This window comes from Propithecus coquereli, unplaced genomic scaffold, assembly GCF_000956105.1.
Source record: "Propithecus coquereli isolate 6110/MARCELLA unplaced genomic scaffold, Pcoq_1.0 Scaffold426, whole genome shotgun sequence".
In the NCBI taxonomy this organism is placed as follows: domain Eukaryota; kingdom Metazoa; phylum Chordata; class Mammalia; order Primates; family Indriidae; genus Propithecus; species Propithecus coquereli.
In genome coordinates this window covers 666,732-673,754 of record NW_012150019.1, presented here as the reverse complement: position 1 = coordinate 673,754, position 7,023 = coordinate 666,732, and positions in this window count along the sequence as shown.

Below are 7,023 nucleotides of genomic sequence, written 5' to 3'. Positions count from 1 at the left end.
TAGAGACGGGGTCTCGCTCTTGCACAGGCTGGTTTCGAACTCCTGAGCTCAAACAATCCGCCCGCCTCGGCCTCCCAGAGTGCCAGGATTACAGGCGTGAGCCACTGCGCCCAGCCTGAGATATTATTTTTGAGTTTTAAAATTTCTGTGTTTCCTTTTTGATTTGGAATTAGATGTATGATTTTTTGGCACTTGTGATCTGCTGTGTTCTGGTGTGGGAACTGGGCAGTGCTCTGTGAGCCACTTTTATTTGCTTTGTCTCTCCCGATTCTGCGTCCTGGTGCCTGAGCTTCGGGTTAGGCAAAGGTTACCTTCAATCGTGGGGCCAAGGACCAGGAAGGAGCAGAAGCCCCGGTGCAGGTGAACCCAGCACATCACTGCTGACAGGGGTCACTGCTGGTCTTTCCTGTTTTCCTTCCCACGCTCCTCCTCCCTGTCCTCCTCAGCTCACCCCCAGGGCAGCCCCAGTGGCCTGGGCAGAGCCCCAGCCCGGCAGAGAGCAATGCTGAGGAGGAGGAGGAGGAGGAGGAGAAGGAGGGGGAAGAGGAGGAGGAGGGGGAAGAGGAGGAGGAGGGCGCTGGGTTAGGACCCCTCTTCCCTGCTATGGGGACGCCTCCAGGGGACACAACTGCAACTCGGGGAGGTCCTGATGTGCCGCCCCGGGGACCCCAGTACCTGCCCGCAGTGGCGTGTCCTTGCCTTTCTCCAGGTGTCTGAGCAGCCGCTTAGCACAGTGACCCATCCGTGTTCCCTCGTAGCCTCGAGATCCCGAACCTCTCCAGGCGCGTGATCCTCAGAGCCGCGGTTTGCGCCGCTGCCCAGGTCTGTGGGTCCCGGTTCAGGGACAGGAAGTCCTCCCAGTCGTGGGCGGACTGAAAGTGTCCCCCGAGGAAGCTCCCGTCGGGCGTCACAGCGTAGCGGCGCAGCATCTGCAGGTGCGGGACCCGGTGGGGACGGGGTTAGCCCGAGGCGGGGCGGGGGAGGGGAGACAGGTCCCCCGGCGCCTCCCACCCCGCCCCTCCCACCCCAGTGTCCTCCCTCTTCCCTGTGATTGGTCACAGCTAAAGTCAGTCTAGATTGAAAAGAAACCTGAAGCAAAATGTCCCTTGTCCATGTGAGGGGTCCACGTGAGGCCGCCCCTCCCACATCTGGGGGACACTGGCCCGTCAGTGTGGGGTGGGGGGACGATACCTGTGCCCGCAGCCTGATCTCACTCACCGGCCTGGTCCTGGTGTTTGCGTCTGCCCGGGAACCTCAGGTCCCTTAGTAATCCATCCCTGTGGTCCTCCTAGCGCCCACAGTCCTGTCCCTCCTTGTCCACCCGGGGCGGGGCGCCCGCGGCTTCACGCTCTGAGCCTTGGGGTCGCAGGAGGCGACGCGGACGACTCCAGTACGCGAGTCGTTGATGTGGATCCCAGAGGACTCCAAGTATCAGCGGGAGTGCCGGCCTGGGGGCCACTTGCATCTCCGGCCCTGCTCTCCTCCCAGTCTCCTCACCCGCTACCTGTCTCAGAGCTGGACACTCTCAGATTGAAGCCAGAGACTTTGGATATTTTCCTGACGGTGACATAAACCTGCCCCAGTCTCTCCTGGAACGTGAGGCCAGTGATCCACTCCGCCCCGTCTTCTCTCTCTCTCCCCAGTCTCTCTCCCTGAGCTGCCTCCACCTTCCCTCCCTTTCTGGAACAGCAGTGGTGCGAGCAGGGGCCCTGGGGCAGGACTGTGGGGCAAAGCCAGCTCCACCACCACTTGTCATGTGACCTTCTTTCCTATTCATCACCTGCTAAAGGGAAGAATAACAGTCACACCCCACAGACGTGTCCTGAGGCTTAAATGAATTAGTATGTTTAAAGTGCCGAGGACACTGATTAACACACCCCACAGTAACAGTGTAAGATATGATCACTATTGTCATTTCTTTAGCCCTTTTCCCTGAGCCCTTCCTCTTCTCTTTGGGATACCAAAGAAATGTACCCTGTGGGAAGGTGGTGTCAGCAGGAGACCTGCACTTGGGACGTGCTGGCTCATGGCGGGTCTTCCTTCTAGTAAAGGGAGTGAACTCCTGGTGGATCCGTTGCTAGTGAGTCACTCAGAGCCCAGGTCATGTGTTGTAAAAAGGTTACCTGCCTAGGAGCAACTGCACTGTAATAGGGACACACCCCACACAGTGTTGTCATTTGCGGGTGCAGAATGTTCCTCACTCTGCTGCCTTTCACACAGTCTCATAGCATGGGGGAGGGACCCGTGTTATCACCACCACTGGAGAGATCCCCGGGGAGAGCTTTGCGAGAGCGCTGTTTTGTTGGACAGGACATGCAGCATTATCCAAATAAAATGAAACTGTGGCTCCAGATGGGGACTTATTTAAAGGTTTGCCTCCACACCCGCTCCCTAAGACATCGTTATTCCACCGAATACAACCCAGGACTGAGACTTGAGGGGTGGGGCATGGTCATGCTCTTTCCTTTTGGCAGATGGGATCTTTTAAATCGTATGTATTTTCCAAAGATGGCTGCAACAGTATCTTCCGTCCCACTGGCTTTCCTTGAGTGTGACCTGCCACTCCATCGTCAAGAGGTGGGGTCTCTCCACCCCTTTGACCCTGAGCAGGTCTGGTATCTACTTTGGCCAATACCATATAGCAGAAGTGAGGTTGGGCCAATTCTGGGCACAGCCACTAACTGTTCTAACAGTGCCTGGTTCCTTCCTCTTGAAGTCTCGGGCCATGTAGAACTTCCAGGCCACTGTCTGTGCTGGAGAGCGAAGCCATGAGGAGGAGCCCAGAGGTGCCGGAGGTGAGAGAGGAAGCCTTGGACACCCAGCACAGCTGAGCCTTCAGATGACTCCCATCCTAGCTGTTACCTGACTGCCACCACGTGAGAACCTGCAGGGAAATCCACCCATCTGCAGGGAAATCCAGCCAGCTGCGACCTGACTGTCACCACCTGAGAACCTGCAGGGAAATCCAGCCCAGTCAGCCCATAGAACTGTAAGAGATGATAAAAAATTCTTAGTTACTATGAACCATGAACATCCTTTTCCAACTTCCCCTTTCAGCCTGTGTATGTCCTTAGATACAAAGTGAATCTCTTGCAGCCGGCATAGAGTTGGATTCTTTCTTTATTTCTATCCACTGTGACAATCTCTGACTCCTGATTGTGGAATTTAGTAACTGTTCATTTCAGGTGATTACTGACAGGGAAGGACTTACTTCTGTGATTTTGGTGTTTGTGTCTGCATGTCTTATAGCTGTTTTGTTCCTCAGCTCCCCATTACTGCCTTCAGTTATTTTCTGTTGATTTTTTCCTAGTGACATGTTTTCATTTCCTTCTCATTGCCTTTTGGGTATATTCCATGGATATCTTCATTGTGGTTACTCTGGGGAATACATATGACTATATGGTTATGACAATCTTTGTTGAATTGAAGCCAACTTCATTCCAACTGCACATGAAACTCTGCTCTTTACAGCTCTGTCTACCACGTATTTCGTGTCATTCATGTCACAAATCACAGCATTATACACTGTATGCCTATTAACATAGATTTATAACCATTTTTTTGTACATTTAAAAAAGTCCTATGGGACGTAAACACAATAGAATTCTGTTTTCAGATTCTCTCCTTTCTTTGGCTTTTAACGGTTTGATTATAACATGTCCTGGTGTCTGTCCCTTTTAATTTATTGGACTTGAAGTTCCTTGAGCTTCTTGGATTTGTAGATCCAGATCTTCTTGCAATTTGGAAAGTTTTCATTATTTATTTAAGTACTCTCTCTGGCATTTCTCTCTCTCTTCTTCTACTAGGATGCTCATAATATGTATGTTGGGTGGCTTGCCAGTGTCCCATATCTCGCTTAGGTTCTGTTCACTTTTCTTTATTCTGTTTTCTTTTTGTTCCCGAGACTTGGTAATTGTGAACTGATGACCTGCCTTTAAGTTTGCTGATTCTTTCTTCTGCCTTTTTGAGTCTAATATTCAACCCCTCTAGTAAAATTTTCAATCAGCTTATTGTAATTTTCAGCTCTAGATTTCCTATTTGGCTTTTTTAAAATGATTTTTAATTGTTTGAACATATTTAAGACAGTTGTCTTAAATCTTTCCAAGTAAGTTTGATGCCTGTGTTTCTTCAGGGACAGTTTCTGTAGATTAATATTGTTTCTTTGAATGTTCTGTTTTCCTATTTCTTTATATGCCTTGTGATATGTTTTTGAAAGTGGGGCATTCAAAAAACTGCCATCTCTCTAGGTCTTTGCAGATGGACAGGGAAGGCATTCACTGGTTAGCACGATGTGCTCTGAATCTCGGGATCAGCTTGGGATGAAGGCTTAAGTTCTCAGGTATTTTCTGGACATGTGTGTGCCTAGGTCTGTGTGTGTGGTGTATTTTTGTTTTGCTTTGTTTTGTTGCCTGTTTCTCCCATATACACAATGACTTTTAAATGCCTCAATTTCCCACAGAGGCTCACGTAAGCGTATCCTCAGGGCTTTAGACATCCCACAGTTTCCTCTGTCTGTGATCCTTCATCCCAGACACCAGCAGGTCTGCATCTCCGCAGCTCTCACTCGTCACAGCGCCCGCCACTGCCTTCCACAGATGCTGCCAGCCTGGCATCCGAATCGCACCTCCCTCACTCACCTGAAACAGAGGCCGGTCAGTCAGGCGGCCCATAGGGAGGTGAAAATCTGGCAAATAAGTTCCACTCTGCTCCTTATGGGCTGAGGAAGGAAACTGGGACTTCGAGCCCTTCCCCTCAACTGCCCTGTGCCGTGCAGAGGGTGAGGCAAAAACATGCAAAATGTCATGAAATTTCCTCCCTTTATAAATGTGGCTGTTTCTTGGTTGTGTGTTTAAGTGTTGCTATAAATCTTTAACTGCTTTCCAGAGCGTCTGTATAGCTATTTTCATCAGTCTCTAGTTGGCCTGTCAATGTTTCCACCAGAAACAAGGGCATGGAGCTTCCTAGCCCACCATCTTACTGACGTTCCAGGCCATGTTCTTCACTGTGGGTCATAATACAATATTTCTGAGCCACGTCCGTAGGGGAACCAGGGACTCAGACGGTGTGTCAGTCAGGGTTTTGCTGAGAAACAGAACCAATGGGATATGTGATGGATTTTAAAGAATTGGCTTTAGTGAATGTGGGGACTGGTGTGTCTGGAATCTACATGTGAGGCTGGCAGTCTTCAGTCTGAAATTTGCAGGGCGTGCTGGCCGTCTGGACACTCAAACTCGGGTTGATGTTATAGTCTTGAGGCAGAATTTCTTCTTCTCTAGGAAACCTCAGTTTTTGCCCTAAGGCCTTCAACTGGCTGGGTGAGGCCCACCGCCCTTTTGATAGTAATCTCCTTTTCTTAAAGTGAACTGATTGCAGATTTTAATCACAATTGCAACATGTCATCCTAGTGCCAGGAGTTAGTTACTCTCCCAGCAAAACAGGTCCCAGGCAGGATCCGCACAAGAGATTTGGAAATAATAGAGACAGAGACAAAGTGTAGTTTAAAATGATGGGGGAGTCAGGGGTCCTCCAGCATTTCCATGGCCAGGAGGCACTGAGTGAAGTCCCACATCAGTATTTATTGTTACAGCAAGCAGTTGTCCTTGGTCATAGAATTATGTGCACAGATCGTTCGTTTAGGTTTCAAGGCTCCCCAAAGGTTTCAAGGGACCCTTACCTAATTCTGTCTACAAGAATAGACTGTTACAAAAGTTTCCTAAGATAAACATTTTAAGCCCTAAGTTAAGAATAGACCTAGCTGAGCATACAAGTTAAAGACAAAAATGTATAAAGCAGGAACACTGAGTCTGTATACTAATCTAATCTATTTCTCTATATACAGAGACATGTGGTCAGGAGTGAAGCAGGAATAGCCTTGAAGTTTAAGATAGTTCCAGCTGCAAGATGTCTGTTGGGCTGGCATTTTGATCAGCTTCTCAGCTTTGGGCCCAATGCCGAGCTCTGCCTTGCACAAGCTCCAGGCCATGGCTTGCAGGCCTCGAGGTTGCACCACCTTGCAGATGCCTCTGATCAGTGGAATGTCCCTCTTATTGCTAAGCAGCTTCTAATCTGTGAACTGACATGCCCACAGATTCCTTCAAGGGAAAGCCCTGGAAGACTCCTGAAACTTTTCATGTCTCTTAATTCTATATTCCAACATCCTAGCAACATGAAAATTAGTGTTGGATTAGCTAAATGGGTACTATGTTCTAGCCAAAATGACACATAAGGCCAACAATCCCAGTCCATGGTTGTGAACTTGGCACCCAAGCATGTCTTCTTAAGCCATACTTGATTTCCAAATAAAGACAATTGCAAAGTCATATTTCTGCCACAGATGGTACAACAATCCTTCACACAACTAAAAACGCTCTACCCCTTCCCCCAGAAGGGATTCACAGTGCTTGCGCGATGTGCACCCTTCCCCTTGATACCCTGTAACATAAGTACCGTGATGTAAAGTTAACTGTGATTAATGCATCTGATGTTTTATTATAGGAGAATAAGAAAGGGGTCCTACGTATCTGTCCACGCACAGCCACAAATATATTCATAACAACACAAGGAAGAAATACTTGTAACAATTACAGTCTTCATTTCTGTAACTGGTCACAGGGTTATAGCTAGTATTTATAACCACCTTCTTCCACTAGCCGTTCCGTATTCCCATTTCTCACACAAACTCATGGAATCCCACCCAGTCATCAAACTTCTGAACAACAAAAGGGTCACACGTCGTGCTCTTTTTTTTTTTATTTCAGCATATTATGGGGGTACAGATGTTTAGGTTACGTATGTTGCTCTTGCTCCCCCTCCCCCACAAGTCCGAGCTTCAAGCGTGTCCATCCCCCAGATGGTGCGCATCTCACTCTTTGTGTATGCATATACCCATCCTCTCCACCCCCTTCCTCCCTGCCCGACATCCAATAAATGTTATTCTTATATGTGCACTTATGTGTTGATCAGTTAATACCAATTTGATGGTGAGTACATGTGGTGCTTGTTTTTGCATTCTTGGGATACTTC